Below are 19,178 nucleotides of genomic sequence, written 5' to 3' on the forward strand. Positions count from 1 at the left end.
ATATTTTTTTTTTTTCTGCTTCAGCTCCATTCAACAGATTTTACAAATAATTTTTTTTTAACTTGATTATTTTTCCATTAGGAAAATGTTAATGTTAGCAATATTGTAGTTTATTTTTAACTATCAATTACTTTGTATAGCTTGACTAGCAATACGAGGTACAATATGCTGAAACAAACCAATCACATTTATTACATCAAATAACACACTTCCAGAAACTCATTACTTTCTTTTCTTAACCACTTTAGTGTTTGGCTTTTGATACACTGGCTTCATCTGCATCACTTTTTCTTTTCTTATCATTACCAGATTCAACTAAAGGATTTTCCTTTACCTCTGTATCATCTTTCTGTGAAACACTTGGCTCATCCTCTTTGTCTCAATTTCTTCGCTTTGCATTTTGTCTTCAACTTTGACTTTCATCACTGATTTCCATCTTCTGTTTCTGGAGATCTACTTTCGTAATTTTACCGGGTTTCTCAATGACCTGACTGGGACAGACTAGTGGGGCGTGGTGGCGCTTGCCTTCACTCTTTGAGTGCTCGCCTGTGTTTGCCAGACACATGTTTCTTCATGCTGTTATATAATTCAGTGCGGTAATCGCAAGATGACCAATGGTATGGATTTTCTTCTGAATGAATGCGCATGTGCTTGACCAGTGACGAGTGATTTGAAGTGTTTTTTTACAGTGCACTGCTGATCAAACTTTGGTCGTCCCCATCGCTTTTTCCGCCTTTTTGCAGTCTGAAATGTTCAAAACAATACTTATGAATAAATTTTGTGACTGATTAATGAAATTAAAGTATTGTACTAATTAATGCACTAATTGTCACCTTCAAGGCTGTGGAAGCAGTCACCTGGAAAGCAAAGTGTTTGAGATATAGATAGATATAGATAAATATGTATATCTGAGTTGCGTTGATTCCAGAATTAACATTTAGATTGTGGATGTGCCATGTTATGTAATTATCTAAGTATAGTTACAGGATGAGAGCTTATTTAATTATTTTTTTCATTTATTTATATACAAGGTACATTGGGTTTGAGAGTACATAGCACTGATGTTTATACATCCTTGTAAAGCCTGACAAGGCTTTACAAGGATTTTTGTAAAGCCACTAACACACATAGCGTTTCGGGCAGATATGTTAATGGTGTCCGGTTTTCCCAGAACTGTCATATGAAGCTTTGCAACTACTGACAGTTTTGGCATTCGCCGCCACCTCACTGAACTTGTTCCAACCATCTACCACTGTTTGCAGAAGAGAACGTTCTAATGCCTTTTTGGCAGCTGTGTTTAATAAACTTGAGTATGACCTTTGTTCTTGAAGAAGCAGGTTTCAAGAATTCTTTTGTCAATTTTTTCATTTACTATTACTATTTTGTATGTTGTGATCGTATCTCTTTTTGTACCTTTAAACTCGCACTGTATCTTGTGCTACCACTCCCCAATATATGTGCCTAAGCCATAATACTTAACCATTGTAATCACTATCATCTTGTATCATGGTTATGTTGAACAAAAATGTTACTACAATGTACCTCTTGATAAACCTCATCTTTCTATAAAGTACCTATTAATTTTCTTCAAATTTGATTACAATGTACTTGTTAACATCATTCAAATTTTGCTACAAATTACCTACTTAAAATTATCTATTAGATAAAGGACTTCCCCGAAACAATATGCCTGTTAGTGGCTTTACAAGAATGTAAAATCATCAATGCTCTCATAAACTAAGTTGAAAAGCATAGCATAGGTTCCTTGCACAATGTTCTTTACATGGTCCTCGGGTGACAGTTTCCTACTCAGGACCACTTTTCTTTTATCAGCTCCTTAGTTTTTCATATAATTTGTAAGTTGTGTGGCCTATTTTCCTCTATTTCGCATTCCATAACATGGCATTTATTCACATTAAATTCCAACAAGGCAAGTATTGCTTTATACACTTATTTAGACCAGTTCATCTTGAAGGATATGACAATCGCCCAAGTTTATATTCCCTAGTAGCTTAGCAGCATCAGCAGCAAACATGCACATATAATTCTGTATTAATTTTAGATCATTCATATCGACATTGAAAATTACTGATGCTAGAACACCTGTAGTACACGACTGTCAAGACTTTTTTAGGTCCAAATAAATGAAGTCAGCCCAACCACCATTTTTCCTGTAAAATCTATGGCTTTATCATAGACACGAAGTAGATTTGTTAAACAGGATCTTCCGGTTCGAAAACCATACTATGTTTGCTTTTGTATCCTTTTCTCCAGGTGTTCTTCCCATTTGTTTTTAATTATTTTTCTAGTGTTTTGACCGCCACACTTGTCAATGATAAAGGTCTATGATTATCAGGGGGGGGTCTTCCTTGCTACCATTTTTATTGAATGGAACTATGTTAGCCCTTTTTTCATATCTGCCAAGACTCCTGTACACAATGATTACTTAAAAATCAATTGAAGTGGGGTGCCCAGCACATGTGCTTTCTCTTAGAACCTTATGTGAAACTCCATCTGGGCCAACTGCCTTGTTTCTACCTAGCTCCTTGAGCATTTTTTCCACTTCGTATCAAGACGCCTCTATGTACAATACTCTTATGTTATTCTCTGAAGTTTGTAGGGTGTCTGTTTTTTCATTTCATTTCTATATTATGCACCCCATACCCATTTTGTTGGTGACAGTGGAAAGGGTTAGAGGCACAGTTGGTTCAGGAACTGAACCCCATAGTTCATTTAGCTAAGCAGGTAATTACCCAAGTGTACTTAAGTACTATAGTGTACTTCAGTACTTGCATACATTTCCTGTGTCAAGTTCTATGAAAACTTCGTTTTGCAAAAATACACTTTTGGAACTGTTCATTTAGTGTTTCACACATTTCCTTTACATTCTGTGAATCTGTTCCCCACTTTCAACCTCTGGGTTTTAACCTTTACTACCTCCTTGCGGTGTACCATTTTCATGTCTTTTGTATTCAGAGACTGTGCCATGAAGTTTTACTCTTGCTTCTCTGAGACAGTTTTTGGTCCAGGAGAGCAGGTTGCCTTTGACTTGTGTCGATGATGAGGCACACACTGGCTGGGGTGCTAACCAGTTCAAAGCTTTCTCGAGGTCCAGGAATATCAGCATTTCTGGTCTGTCATTCAAGTGGGCTAACAGTTGTAATACTGTTAATAATATAAATATCTGTGCCAACCCCTCTTCTATAGGCATACATATCGTGGTGCAGTTTAGGCATTTTCCACTCCAGTCTGTTGAGTGCCATTCTGTCAACCGTCTTGGCTGCACAGCTTTGGAGACAGATGGGTCTGGGATTAGTTGGGTCTTTTGGTTTTTGGATTGGCAAGGTCTGCTCTATTCAAAGCTGTAGGTCTAGTTTGAGAAGTAGACTAAATTAACCTTACGTATGCAGCGTCTCCCTCTGGTTTCTAATCATTTATAGGTTATTTTGACCCGGGGGATGTATCCTTGGAGTTTTTCTTAGCGCAATGAGCTCATCCAGTGTGAAAGGGGCATTAGTGTCAGACTTTCTGCACATGCTGTAAGGATTCTGTGCCACCTTTCTTCTTCTAATCCTGTCTGCACTGCTAATACATCTGGTGGAAGCTGATTGCTGGCTGCTCTTTCTGCAAACTTGGTTGCCAGTACTTCGGCTTCCTGTTGACGATCCTTGGGGTGGAGCTTTAGGCGTTTTATTTCCTTTGGCCCGGTGGATTTGCTGCCACATCTGAGGTGTTCATTCAGATGTTAACACCATTCCAGTCACTTCTTTTATTCTTTCTGGTCTCTTGATGCATATGTTCCTTGACTTCACAAAGTAAGGTCCTGTTGCGGTCACTTGGCTGCTTTTTGTATAGCTTTCTTGTTCTGTCGAATCTATGGTTGAGTTCTTTGACACGTTCGCAATAGTACCAATAATCTTTGTGGTGTCTAGACTTTTTTTTTTTCAGTGGGATTGAGTGGTTGGCTGCACCTTTGAATCGCTTTGATAAAATCTTGTTCGGCCTGATTAATGTCTTCGGGAACATCATTGTTTCTATGCCACTCCGAAATGAGGTTTTGTAATCGGTCCCAGTTTTGCTAGAGCAAAGTTCCAAGCTTCAGATGGAGGCGGGGTGGGTAGATCTAATTTAAGATCAATTTGGACCCCATAGTGGGCGCTTGTGAGTGTGGGCTCAACTGACTACGTTGCTGCATCTCTTAGGGAGGCTGAAACGAAGGTAAGGTCTAATCTACCACCTTGGATGTGGGTAGGTTCATCCTTGTTTAGGATTCGGATTTCTGGAAACTGGTCTAGTAGATGTGCAATGCAAGTGCTGGCCTCATTTGTTTGAGCCCAGTGCCAATCGATGATGGGCATTAAAAGCACCAAATGATTATTTGACCTAGTGGCATGTCCAAGTAAGAGATCCATTTCAGCATATAGGGACCAGTACACATTAAACACTTAGTTGGTCGTGTCTTAGCTCAATGGATACTCCCATTACCTCTGTCCCTGCTCCACAATCGGGTGGGCTGGTTATGGACTTGGAGATCAGTTCACATTCCAGAGATTGCACATCTCCTGGATTGTCCGTTGATCCATGGAAGGAAGAGGCCTCAATAGCCTGAGAATTTAGGTTCTGATCTGGCTCGAAGCAAGCTCTCCTGCAGTATCAGGATGTCTATGCCTTTGGTTACTGTTATGCATTGCAAGTATTGCAGTTTTGTGCACAGCCCTTGTGCATTCTATTGCGGGATTTATTTATATAAAAGAAGGTACATTGGGTTTGTGAGAATACATGGCATAGTACAGTATTTACAATCTTGTAAAGCCACTAGTACGCGCGGCATTTCGGGCAGGTCCTTAATCTAACAGATAATTTTAAGTACGTAAATTCTATCAGAATTAATAAAGTAACAAATACATTGCAAAAAAAGACGAGATTAATAAGTATATTAAAGCGCACAGGTATATTAAAGCTCTGATTACATTGACAGCTTGATTGGTAAATTAAAAAAGATTAATAGACACCATGCAGCAGATTGACAGCACATATACGACAGCAATGATCAGTGATAAAGATGTTCAGATTGGGTACATAAAGATTGGGAGATTGGGTAGCAATAGATAGTGCAATTTTATAGCAAAAGGTAAAACACTATGAAGATGAAATTAGGTACTTTTTAGTATTGTTTTTGAATGACGCAAAAGTTGGACAGCTTTTAAATTCAATAGGGAGTGAGTTCCATAGACTGGGTCTCTTTATTTGCATAGTGTGTTTACACAGATTAAGTTTGACTCTGGGGATATCAAAGATTTATTTCTGGTGTGATGTAATAGGACCCATTAATATCTGTCCAGGGAGTTTCAGAGCAAGATTTGCATTTATCAGGGTTTTGTAAATGTAGTTGACACAAGAGAATTTGTGGAGTGAGATTATGATTAGCATGTTAAGGGAGTTAAATAAGGGGGCTGGGTGCTGCCTGAAAGCAGAATTTGTTATTCTGATAGCAGATTTTTGCTTGGTGATGGACTTGAGGTGGTTGGCAGTGGTTGAACCCCATGCACAGATACCATAATTAAGATAGGGATAGATTAGGGCATAATATAGAGATGAGAGCAGAGTTAGGTACATAATACCTGATTTTGGAGAGTATACCAACTGTTTTAGAATCTTAGTTATGTGTTGTATGTGGGTACTGAAGTTCTCTTGTCTAGGAATAGGCAGAGAAACTTTCCATAATTTTTATTGCTAATGTTTACATTGTCTATCTGAAGCTGAATTGCATTTGTAGATTTGCTTCCAAATAAGATGTAGTAGGTCTTTTCTATGTTGTGTTAGTTTGTTGGTTGACATCCATAAGTGGACTTTTTTTTTAGTTCATTATTAACATTATTTAGTGTATGTGGGTTGGGGTTTGAGTAGATGAAGGTAGTATCAGGAAACAAAATAGGTTTCATAATGTTAGAGACATTAGGCAGATCATTGATGTATATATGAAATAGGAGAGGTCCCAAAATGCTGCCCTGTGGCACTCCATCGGTTATTGGTAGAGTGGGAAAAGTTATATTATTGATGGCTACACATTGGTGTCTATCACTAAGATAGGATTGGATATAGTCCCGTGTATGGCCTCGGATTCCATAATGATGGAGTTTACGTAAGAGGTAATTGTGATTAACAGTATCAAAGGTCTTTCTCAGGTCAATGAAGAGTCCAATCGGAAACTCATTTTTGTCAAGGGCTGAGTAAATTATATCAAAGAGACTAATAATTGAATCCTTGGTACTCTTTTTGGGAGCGGAAGCCAAACTGACAGGGGCTAAGAGTGTCGAATTTTACGAGATAGGAGGAGAGCTGTTTGTAGATAATTTTTTCAAATATTTTTGATAGTATGGGTAGGTTTGATATTGGTAGGTTTTGGTTGGGCAGCCCCCAACTGCCAGTTGACTTGAACTATCACGAAGTTCTAGCAGTGGATCGGCAGTGCAAAACTACCAGGCAGGGTGACAGCCGTGATCCCACCTGGGAGGACAGGACGAATACCCCACTGCACTTCCATCCTTCAGGGGGTAGGTCCCAATCCTGGAGAGGAAGAAATTTTCAGCAGTGTGCTGTACACGGCAATACACTAAGTTAGGCCCTCCAGTTGTCCATGGTTATATTCAGGGTGGTAGTATGGGTTGACCCACTAGGGTAATATATCTTTGCACGCAATCTCGCTGAGAATCTAAACCGTGAACACGTAGAGGAAGAGCTGTCGTTGCCTGGGAGGAAGTGTGTGCCAGTGTGCCTGGGTGTTGCCTTGGATAGAAGAGGCTGTGGCCCCAGATAGGGTTACCACGAGTGTGTGCTCGTCTGGGCCGACCAAGCGGCGCCTGACCTTGCAAGTTAGCAAGAGGTGCTACTAGCGCTCTACATCTGTTAAATCCGTGATGCTGATCGCTGTAGTGGTTGTGATGCCACACTTAAAGGTGCTCCCATGTAGCTGCAAATGCAGGGGCAGTTGGTTGCAGTAGCGGGGGGGGGGGGGGCGCTCAAACCCCGCACCGCCTAGATCTCACTGTGAGCGCGACGACGTGCTGATGCCTAGAGGAACGTCTGTGTCCTGGGTCCGAATCCGAATATATAGAGGATAAGACCCCGAAGGGCGAGCTTGGAAGTGGGGGGGGACAAGATAAGGGGGGTGAGAGGAAATGGTTTTGTAGGAGAAAAAGTGCCAGGGTTGAACCCAGCTGCGTGTAGTTTGGCTGCGGCAGTCGAGGCAAGTACTCCGTCTAGTGTTTCAGTGACAACATCGGACGTAACAAAACTCTCAACATCGCAGTGATTGGCTCAAAAGCGTCAGGGCTGAACTTTTAAGGATGGTTTGTGTTGGGTGTTGAGAGCTGTGTATTTATGGATGGTGGGTGTTGTGAGCTAAAGTTTATCGAAATAGAGAGTTAGGAGGATGATCATGGATGGTAGAGAAGAGGTCGTGGGTGTTGCGTGGTAGTCTGAGAGTGAAAGGGTAAGTCAATGTGTTCATGTTAAGTGAGTAGTCTATCAACTTGTCTAATAGTTTTCCCAGTAGACATTGAGGGCTGGAATGTTGGTACTTTTGTGGAAACTTTCACTGGTATTGAACTCTTGCCATCGGGTGTTGAGTTACCCATCAAAGTGCTCTATTTTGTATTGTCTGAAGCTTTAGTTTATTAAGTGCATCTAAAGAAAAAGATAGTGGAGCATATGTTAGGAGAGGTCTAATATGTGCTTTATAGAGGTGCATTTTTTGGTGTCAGGTTTTGCAAATCTAAGTCTGTACAGTTTTTTCATGGCATGGAGATCTATTTTGTGTGTACTCACCTAGTTGTACTCACCTAGTTGTCTGCAGGATCGAGCATTGACTCTTGGATCCCGCCTTTCGAGCATCGGTTGTTTACAGCAATGACTCCTATCCCATTTCCCTATCATACCTGGATTTAAAATTATGAATAGTATTTGCTTCCACAACCTGTTCCTGAAGTGCATTCCATTTTCCCACTACTCTCACGCTAAAAGAACTTCCTAACATCTCTGTGACTCATCTGAGTTTCAAGCTTCCACCCATGTCCCCTCGTTCTGTTACTATTCCGTGTGAACATTTCGTCTATGTCCACTCTGTCAGTCCCTCTGAGTATCTTATACGTTCCTATCATGACCCCCCTCTCTCTTCTTCTTCTTTCTAGTGTCGTAAGGCATAGTTCCCTCAGGCGCTCCTCATACCCCATCCCTCGTAGCTCTGGGACGAGTCTCGTTGCAAACCTCTGAACCTTTTCCAGTTTCATTATATGCTTCTTCAGATGGGGACTCCATGATGAGGCGGCATACTCTAAGACTGGTCTCACGTAGGCAGTGTAAAGCGCCCTAAATGCCTCCTTAATTAGGTTTCTAAATGATGTTCTAACTTTTGCCAGTGTAGAGTACGCTGCTGTTATCCTATATATATGTGCCTCGGGAGATAGATTAGGTGTTACGTCCACACCCAGGTCTCTTTTGCGCGTCGTCACAGGTAGGCTGTTCCCCTTCATTGTGTACTGTCCCTTTGGTCTCCTATCTCCTAGTCCCATTTCCATAACTTTACATTTGCTCGTGTTGAATTCCAGTAGTCATTTCTGACCATCTCTGCAACCTGTTCAGGTCCTCTTGGAGGATCCTGCAATCCTCATCTGTCACAACTCTTCTCATCAACTTTGCGTCATCCGCAAACATCCACATGTAGGACTCTACGCCTGTAAACATGTCGTTAACATATACAAGAAATAGAATTGGTCCCAGCACCAATCCTTGTTGTACTCCACTTGTTACTGTTCGTCAGTCCGACTTCTCGCCCCTTACCGTAACTCTTTGGCTCCTTCCTGTTAGGTAGTTCCTTATCCATGCTAGGACCTTTCCCCCCACCCCCGCCTGCCTCTCGAGCTTGAACAGCAGTCTCATGTGCAGTACTGTATCAAAGGCTTTTTGGCAGTCCAGAAATATGCAGTCTGCCCAACCATCTCTGTCCTGTCTTATCCTCGTTATTTTATCATAGAACTCCAGAAGGTTTGTTAGGCACGATTTCCCTGTCCAGAACCCATGTTGATGTTTGTTCACAAACCTAATGTTCTCCAGGTGTGCAACCAGTCGTAGCCTAATTATTCTTTCTAGTATTTTACAGGGGATGCTTGTCAGTGATACAGGTCTATAGTTAAGTGCCTCCTCCCCATCACCTTTCTTGAAGATCGGCACGACATTTGCCTTCTTCCAGCAACTGGGCAATTCTCCCGACATAAGTGACTCATTAAAGATCATTGCCAGAGGCACGCTGAGGGCCTGCGCTGCTTCTTTTAGTATCCACGGTGATACTTTGTCTGGTCCAACTGCTTTAGTTGCATCTAGAGTTGTCGAATTTTTCATTACCTCCTCTGTTGTCACCTCTATATCTGATAGTCTTTCATCTAGGGTAACCCCTTCCAACAATGGGAGCTGCTCAGGCTCGGTAGTGAACACTCCATGGAAACTGGCATTCAGTGCCTCACAGATTTCCTTGTCACTTTGAGTATATACCCCATCTGTCTTCCTAAGTCTTGTCACTTGGTCGTTCACCGACACTTTTCTTCTTATGACTGTGTGGTAACTTAGGTTGTTTTTTCGCTTTGATTGCAATATCGTTCTCATAGTCCCTTTCCGATGTTCGTTTTATGTTAATGTAATCGTTCCTAGCTCTGTTGTATCTGATCCTGTTGTCCTCTGTCCTTTGTCTTCTGTACTTACAACACTCCCGCCTGCTGGCCATTTTTGCTTCCTGACACTGTCTATTAAACCATGGGTTATTATATTCCTTCTTATTTTTTCCCTTTACTGTTGGGATAAATCTCTCTTCGGCCTCCTGGCATTTCTGTATGACTAGGTCCATCATATCTTGGACTGTTTTTCCTCTAATTTCTTCCTCCCACTGCACATCACCCAGATAGTCCCATATCCTTTTATAGTCCCCTTTCCTGAAGTCAACTCTCCTTTCCCAGATCTCTTGTCCCATGGTCATAAGTTTGAATTCCATCATGTAGTCAAAGACTAGGACACAATGGTCACTGGCCCCTAGAGGTATTTCATGCTCTAAATTCTCTATCTTCTACGTTCTGGGTGAAAATCAGGTCTAATAGGCTCGGTGCATCTCCTCCTCCTTTCCCTTGTCTTCCTTCACATGTTGTGTTAGGAAATTCCTGTCTAAAACATCTACTAATTTTGCTCCCCACGTTTCGTCCCCTCCATGGGGATTCCTTGATTCCCAATTTATCTCTCCATGATTTAGGTCCCCCATGATCAGCTTCGCTCTCATTCTGTGGGCTAGTGTTGCTGCCTTCTGCAGTTCATCTATACATGCCTTGTTGTTATCATACTCCTGCCTGGGTCTTCTACTGTTTGGTGGGGGATTGTAGATTACCAAGATCACAATCTTCCTCCCATCTACTGTCAGAGTTCCATGTATGAAGCTTGTGCACCCATTGGTAACTCGATTTCCCAGGTCTTCAAACTTCCTTTTCCGCTTTATTAGGAGTGCTACTCCCCCTCCCTGTCTCTGTCCTCTTTTCCTATCACCTGGTACCCTTCAGGAAAGATTGCATCAGAGATCATGTCATTAATTTTAGTTTCCACAACTGCAACTGTCAGGATCTGCTTCACTCGCTTTCTTTTATCTCTTCTGCCTTATCGTTATTGTTTAGTTCCGTTACTCTTAGTGAAGACCAGGTATTGTTTACCTGGTTTTCCAGGGTGTCGAGGGTGGCTCTGACAATCTCCAAGCGTTTGTGCCTTGGTGGGGGTCTTGGGACGAAGGTGAGGCCTTTCCCCAAAAGGTCCCTCTCGTGGTTCGAGATGCGAACCTCGGAGACTACTGAGTGCCTGATGCGCTCCTGGCGTCTGTCTCTCCTTCTGTTCTTGGACCTTTGCCTTCCTCCACCTTTCCACCCATTCCCGTTTTCTGTTTTTTTGGGCGGGTGTTGGTATTATTGTTTGGGTGTGCCTGGTTTCCTGGTCTGTTGGCTGACTGGGGGCGGGTTTTCTTAAGTCTGTTGGCCGTTCGCGGGCGACCTCTGCTCTGCGAGCGTTGGGTTTTATTTTCGCGGGAGGGTTTGTCTGTGTGGGTGTCTCCTGTGGGTATGTTTCCCCCTTGTGGTGCTAACTCGGGGAACTCGGGTGTGTACCCGTTTTTGTTTTTTGGTGGGTTTGTTTCCTGTTTCCTCTGGTTACGAGGAAACCCCCCTTGGCTTCTGGACCGCTGTCGCTGGTTTTGCCAGGGTATAATTTTTTCTTCTGGCTGGGGTGGTAGGGGTTTAGTAATGGACTCAGATGAGTCCGGGGTCATATCCCAGACTGAGGTTTTTGGGATCCATTCCTCTATCAAGCGACCTCCTGGGGCTATTATGCTAAACATTTTTTCTTAGTTCTGTGTAGGTGTTCGTCTGTGGTTTTTTCTTGAAATCGGAGTATGGGGTTATCTTTTTATTAGATCTTATCAAGAGTTTACATGAGAGGTTCAGGGTGTGTAGAACAGGTCGATTTGGTTCTCCTGTTGTAGGCCGACCACAGGGTTGCCCCTATCCTGTCATAGCGGTAACCTTCCTCCAGAAGGCATATCACCATTTCTTCGATCCTTGTGTGCTCCCTTGCTATGGAGCCTTTGAGAACAAGGGTGAACAAAGCCGCTGATTCTTTGGCACGCCTTTCGTAGAAGGCTTCCATATGTCTCCAAGGCCAGTGGGAGGGGCATGTCTGTTGAAAAGAAAGGGTAAGTTGGTGCGGGGGCCAGGAAAGCCGGGGCTTTACCCCAGTTTACTGTCCTCTGCACCTGTCTGTCTCTCTTTGAGGTGGTCTAACGTTGAGAAGACGGGTCTCAAGACTTCTGCTACTTCTCTCTCTTTCTGTTAGTTCTATGTCTACATATTCTCGCTCAGATGAGAGCATTTCCCTGATTCTTTGTTATGTCTGAATCTCCGGATAGAAGATCCTTGTGAGGTCTCGTAAAGGGGAGGTCCTTCAATATTTTGTCACCTCACCACACCATCAGTGGTACACCATCAGCATTGGTGTACCAAACCTTAAGATTCTTCATGGAAACTCTTGTACCAGAGTTCTCCCTTTCTCTGGGGGGTGACTGGGGGCAGGGGGGATCTGGGGTATCTGGGGGTGTCTGGGGGGATGACTGGGGGCGGGGAGGATCCGGGGGGTGTCTGGGGGGGATGACTGGGGGCGGGGAGGATCCGGGGGGTGTCTGGGGGGGGGTCTGTGGGATGTATGGGGGTGATAGGTCAGGAGGGGTGCTTGGGGGGGCTACTGGGGGCTGGGCTTCTAGGAGGGTCTGGGGTAGGGCCTGGGTAGGTAGGTCTGGAGTAGGAAGGGCATACTGGGACTGAAGATTAGGGAGGGCATAGAGGGGTTGGGAGATAGCGTAAGGTTGGGAGTCAGGTAGAGGTTGGGAGGGGGAAGGATAGAGGGGGTGGGGGGAAACCTCCCACCCCCCTCGCAAGGGTGGGGGGGTCACATGGAAGGAGAGGGGATGAGGGCTGGGTGGGTTTTGGGGGTTGAGGGGATGAGGGGGTCCTTGGAATGTGGGATGAATTTGATTGCAGTGGGGTCAGAGGGGTCAAGGGAGGTGTTGGGAGATAAGCAGGGGCGGCTGATTTGGGGAAGGAGTGACCTGAGAAGGTGTGAGCTGGTTAGCATGGGGTGGATTAGCATTGGTGTGTGTAGCTACTCTCAAATGGGAAGAGTTGTATTGTTGTTGGCTTCCTCTGTGGGCTATCTGCTCCTCCTTCGTCATGAATTTGTCAATATATACGTTGTAGTAATTTTCGCTACCTCTGAGTAAGTGTTTGTGATGCAGTATGTAATCCACTGCCTCTTCGTTAGTGAACTGTACCAGGACAGGTCGTTTCCTGTTAGTTGTATGGCCCAATGCGTCGTTGGACTTGCACCTCATTCCCTGCCATCTGGGCTCTCATGTGTCTCAAGATCCCCTGTAGCTCCAAATCCTCAATCTCCATCCTTTCCTGCCTCGATGGTGCCCTGGCTTCAAGTAATCCATGGATTATGATTGTCCTCTTTCTCAGTTCAGGGTCATGCTGGTGGCCCCCTCCCTGGCTGACCCCCACCCCTCCCACTACCAACTCCACCTACTACTACTCCCCCTGCCAAGCTGTGTGTGTGTGTGTGTGTGGGGGGGGGGGTGGTGGTGGTGTACTCGCCTAATTGGGCTTGCGGGGGTTGAGCTCTGGCCTACTGGGCTCTATCATATCTACATTTGAAACTGTGTATGGAGTCAGCCTCCACCACATCACTTCCTAGTGCATTCCATTTACTAACTACTCTGACACTGGAAAAGTTCTTTCTAATGTGTCTGTGGCTCATTTGGGTACTCGGCTTCCACCTGTGTCCCCTTGTTCGCGTCCCTCCAGTGTTGAATAGTTCATCCTTGTTTACCCGGTCGATTCCCCTGAGGATTTTGTAGGTTGTGATCATGTCCCCCCTTACTCTTCTGTCTTCCAGTGTCGTAAGGTGCATTTCCCGCAGCCTTTCCTCATAACTCATGCCTCTTAGTTCTGGGACTAGTCTAGTAGCATACCTTTGGACTTTTTCCAGCTTCGTCTTGTGCTTGACAAGGTACAGGCTCCATGCTGGGGCCGCATACTCCAGGATTGGTCTTACCAACCCGTTCTCGCAAATTTAATAAGTCAATATTGACTTATTAGTTGCGTGCATAGGTGACATACTAAACATAATAGTTTCCTTTGAAAAGCTTCATAGAAAACACCGACCTTACCTAACCTACTTAGTATATTAAGATAAGCATCTTATTGCTTCGTAATTACAATTATTACCTAACCTATACCTATAATAGGTTAAGTAACAATTGTAATTACGAAGCTATAAGATGCTTATTTTAACATACTAAGTAGGTTAGGTAAGGTCGGTGTTTTCTATGAAGCTTTTCAAGGGAAACTATTATGTTTAGTATGTCACCTATGCACGCAACTAAGTCAATATTGACTTATTAAATTTGCGAGAACGGGTTGGTCTTACATATGTTGTGTACAAGATTCTGTGACTCCTTACACAGGTTCCTGAACGCCGTTCTGATGTTAGCCAGCCTCGCATATGCCGCAGACGTTATTCTCTTTGTGGGCTTCAGGAGACAGGTTTGGTGTGATATCAACTCCTAGATCTTTGTCTATTTCATTCAGTACTTCATCTCCTATTCTGTATCCTGTGTCTGGCCTCCTGTTTCCACTGCCTAGTTTCATTACTTTGCATTTACTCGGGTTGAACTTCAACAGCCATTTGTTGGACCATTCACTCAGTCTATCTAGGTCATCTTCTAGCCTCCTACTATCATCCTCTGTTTCAATCCTCCTCATAATTTTTGCATCGTCGGCAAACATTGAGAGGAACGAATCTATACCCTCTGGGAGATCATTTACATATACCAGAAACAGTATAGGTCAAAGGACTGACCCCTGAGGGACTCCACTTGTAACGTCTCGCCAATCTGAGACCTCACCCCTCACACAGACTCGTTGTCTCCTGTTGCTTAGGTACTCCTCTATCCACCGGAGTACCTTCCCTTTCACTCCAGCCTGCGTCTCCAACTTTCTCACTAGCCTCTTGTGTGGCACTGTATCAAAGGCTTTCTGACAATCCAAAAATATGCAGTCTGCCCACCCTTCTCTTTCTTGCCTTATTTTTGTTGCCTGTTCGTAGAATTAAAGTAACCCTGTGAGGCAGGACCTGCCATCCCTGAAACCATGTTGATGCTGTGTTATAAAGTTCCTTCGCTCCAGATGCTCCACTAGTTTTTTTTCGCACAATCTTCTCCATCAGTTTGCATGGTATGCAGGTTAGGGACACAGGCCTGTAGTTCAGTGCCTCCTGTCTATCCCCTTTCTTGTATATCGGGACTACGTTAGCTGCTTTCCAAATATCTGGCAGTTCCCCTGGTGCCAGTGATTTGTTATACACTATGGAGAGTAGTAGGCACAGTTCTCCTGCTCCTTCCTTTAGAACCCAAGGGGAGATTCCATCTGGGCCTGTAGTCTTTGTCACATCCAACTCTTGTAAACACTTCCTCACTTCCCCGCTGGTAATCTCAAACTCTTCCAGTGGTTCCTGGTTAGCTATTCCCACACTTACCTCTGAAATTTCTCCTTGCTCTAAGGTGAAGACCTCCTGGAATTTCTTATTCAATTCCTCACACGCTTCCTTGTCATTTGTAGTGAATCCTTCCGCCCCTATCCTTAATTTCATAACCTGATCCTTTACCGTTTTTCTCCTGATGTGGCTTTGCAACAATTTAGGCAGTCTTTGCCTTGCTTGCGATGTCATTTTCGTATTGTCTTTCTGCCTCTCTTCTCATCCTGACATATTCATTCCTGGCATTCTGGTATCTTTCTCTGCTCTCCAGTGTCCTGTTATTCCTATAGTTTCTCCATGCCCTTTTACTTTGCTGCTTAGCTAGCCCACATCTCTGATTAAACCATGGGTTTCTCATTTTCATTTCTGTTTTCCTTTTGGACTGGGACAAACTTCTTTTCTGCGTCCTTGCACTTCTGTGTGATGTAATCCATCATATCTTGGGCCGTCTTTCCCCTGAGCTCTGTTTCCCATGCTATATATGTTAGGAATTTTCTTATCCCCTCAGTTTCCCTTTCGGTATGCTAACCTTTTGGTTTTGGTATCCCTCCTAGAGTTCAATAGTACTTCTTCAATCAAGTACTCAAACACCAGTACACTGTGGTCGCTCATTCCTACTGGGTCCTCAAAACCGATTTTTCTTATGTCGGAGTCGTTCAGAGTGAAGACTAGGTAGTCTCTCGCTGGTTCATCATTGCCTCTCATCCTTGTGGGTTCTCCGGCATGCTGGGTTAAAAAGTTTGTCACCACCTCCAATAGTTTTGCTCTCCACGTATCCTCGCCTCCATGCGGTTCCTTGTTCTCCCAGTCAATCCTTCCGTGATTGAAGTCGCCCATGATGAGCAGGTGGGATCTCTTTCTACAGGCAGCTGAGGCTGCCCTCTCAATTATAGTGTTAACTGCCATGTTTTTGTATTCATACTCTTGACTGGGTCTTCTGTCATTTGGTGGAGGATTGTATATTACTGCTACTACTATTCTTAGCAGGCACCATAACAATGGGAGGACCATGTAGTCTCTGAACTCCTCACAGCCCGGGATGGCCATCTCCTTAAAACTCCATTCCTTTCTCATGAGTAGGGCCACTCCGTCTCCTCCCCTACCTTCCCTCTTTCCTTATTACTGTGTACTCCTGGGGAAACACGGCATTCGTTATGATTCCAGAGTTTTGTTTCAGTGAGTCCGATCACATCTGGGTTAACTTCCTGTGCTCTTTCCCTTAATTCACTTGTCTTGCTTGTGATCCCATCTATGTTCAAGTACATCACCCTGAAACTGACTCTCTTCTGCTTCTTCTCTGGGGGGGGGACCTTTGGGATCTGGGGTGAGTGGGAGCTGGGGGGGCCCTGGCACGGGGAGACTGGTGGAGGAGGGTGGGGGAGAGGGAGGTGGTGGGGGAGGGTAAGGGGGTGGGTAAGAGGGGGGAGGGTAGGGTGGAGAGGGAGAAGGTTGGGGGGGAAGAGTGAGAGGGGGAGGGTTGGGGAAGCATGGGGGGGAGGAGAGGCTGTGGGGGAGATTGGGGGCTTGGGGGGGGGGGAGAAAAGGGTGGGGGTGTGGGGGGGAAAAAAGGAGGGTTGAGGTGGGCGAGGAAGAGGGGAGAGGGGAAGACTTAGGTGGGGTGGGGGAGAAGGGAGGGCTTGGGGGTGGGAGACACGGGAAGGCATGTGGAAGAGAGGAGGGATGTGGGAGAAGGGAGGTCCTGGGGAGAGGGGTGAGTGGAAGGAGGGTGCCCTAGGTGGGTACTTAGTGGGGGGGCTGACAGGGGATGGGGCAGGTTGGGTGTCTGTTGGGTAGAATGTGGGGGTGGTGCCCCAATCCCTGTGGCTGTTGCACTGTTTGAGGACGGTTCTCCATTTCCCTCTTGAGATTGTAGGGATCGGGGTTGTGGCTCCCCGATTCCTTTCACTCTCCCCGCGCTCCTTCCTCGCATCTGCTGCCTGCCTTCTCTCTTCCCTTGTCATATCCCTCTGCAGGAATACTCTTTTGAACTTCTCTACATCTGCTAGACAGCTCTTCCTTTCTAACAGTTCCTCTTTCGCGATTTCGCTCATGAATACCACCTTTATCATTCGGTCTCTGTCCTTGTTGTACTTTCCAAGCCTGAAAACCTTTTCAACATTTTGTTCAGCTCCCTCCATCCTTACCTCTTTTAGGATCTCTTTAACCCTTGCACTGCTCACCTATTTTCGGCAAAAACGTCTTGGTGCAATTGTCAAGGACATATTTTTGTTATTTTTACAAATGTTCAGGTAAATTTAATGTCAAAATGTTTCCAAAGTCAACTATTTCTATTTCAAAACACAAATAGTAATGAAAAAATTAAAAAACATTAAAATATAGCCAAATTAAAAAACAAAAAGCACAACTCTCTGAGCGCCTAAAGGCGCTTTGCGCAGTGCAGTGGTTAACCATGTTTTTGTCCTTGTCTCTCCGCTCCTTTGGTCTGGTCCCTGTTTGCTCTTTAATGCCTGCTACTACTACTGCTCTTTTTCTCTCTCAGCCGGCTAGTACATCTAGCTGCTTCCTGAGAGGAGGCCACTTCCATGGCAACTTCCTTAACTGCAGACCTAGCTTCAGGGCTCTTTTTAAGCATTTCAGCAAGAGAGATCTGGGTTGTGGTGGTCCCATCTCCCTGGGGTACGGTTTGTGCCTGGTATTGTGGAAGAGTCTCCTTTAGGCATCTTATCTCCTCCTTTGCTGCCCTTAGATCATCTTGCAGGTTGGCTACTGTCTCCCCCATTACCCTCAGTCCTTCACTGAATTCATTCCGCATTTGCTGGAGTACTTCCTTCATCCAGTCTTCCTGTTCCACCCCCATCCTCTGTGTTTGTTCCAGTTGCGAATGTCCTCCTGCGTTTGCCAACCAGAGTTTGTCTCCCTTCCCGTGTGTGTGTGTGTGTGTGTGTGTGTGTGGGGGGGGGGTTGTCGATCAAGTGTGAGGCAAAGAACTGTGGTGGAAGGATATATATAGATATAAGTAGGATTTGGAGAGTATGAACAGTTTAATAGGAATAGGGCAAATAGTTTTTACAGAAAAAGTTGGAGATTTTATTTGTAAGTTGGTTTTAATGCGCCAGTCATACTCCTATAACGTATAATATAAAGTATCACCGGTGTATCACCATCGATACCTACCCAAAGCAGGTTGTTAAAACTTATGACTTAAACTTAAAATTACTTAACACTCCATAATGCCGCCACCACCTTCGTCTTTGATCAACCTAGTGACCAGCGACGAAGGATACCGGTCACAGGAGTTAACATGGACTTCAGGATATCACGGGGGGGGGGGGGGGGGGGTAGAGAACACGACTGACTTCAACTATTCCCTGGCAACTCTAACTTATAGGAACGAATGGATACAATAGATGGATAATTTAGTAATATATATATTTAACTGAGCTCAATATAAAAATCCTAATCTATCTTCCCAATCGAGGCAATAGAATATCAACACTTGCGATGTTAGAATCTATGGGACCAGTACTCGCTCAATATACCAACCCATTCTTGCACTTTCATATAGTCAATATTGACTTATTAAATAAGTGCATATGTTACAAATTAATTTGTGAATATTTTAGTTTACCTTGAAAAGCGTCATAGAAAACACCGACCTTACCTAACCACCTTAGTATGTTAAGATAAGCATCTTATTGCTTCGTAATTACAATTATTACTTAACCAATTATAGGTATAGGTTAAGTAATAATTGTAATTACGAAGCAATAGTATGCTTATCTTAACATACTAAGAAGGTTAGGTAAGGTCGGTGTTTTCTATGACGCTTTTCAAGGAAAACTAAAATGTTCACTAAATTAGTGTCACATAGGCACTTATTTAATAAGTCAATATAGACTAAACGTGCGAGAACGGGATGAAAATACAGCAGTGACGAAGCTTCTTTGTAGACACCAGATTGTCTTCCTCCCACAGGGGAGAGGGTCTCCCTCCCCCGGCGGAGGACACCTATTATAATACTAATAGGTGTCCACCCATTCAAATGGTTGACC

The sequence above is a fragment of the Procambarus clarkii genome, chromosome 11 (assembly GCF_040958095.1).
Source record: "Procambarus clarkii isolate CNS0578487 chromosome 11, FALCON_Pclarkii_2.0, whole genome shotgun sequence".
Taxonomy (NCBI): Eukaryota; Metazoa; Arthropoda; class Malacostraca; order Decapoda; family Cambaridae; genus Procambarus; species Procambarus clarkii.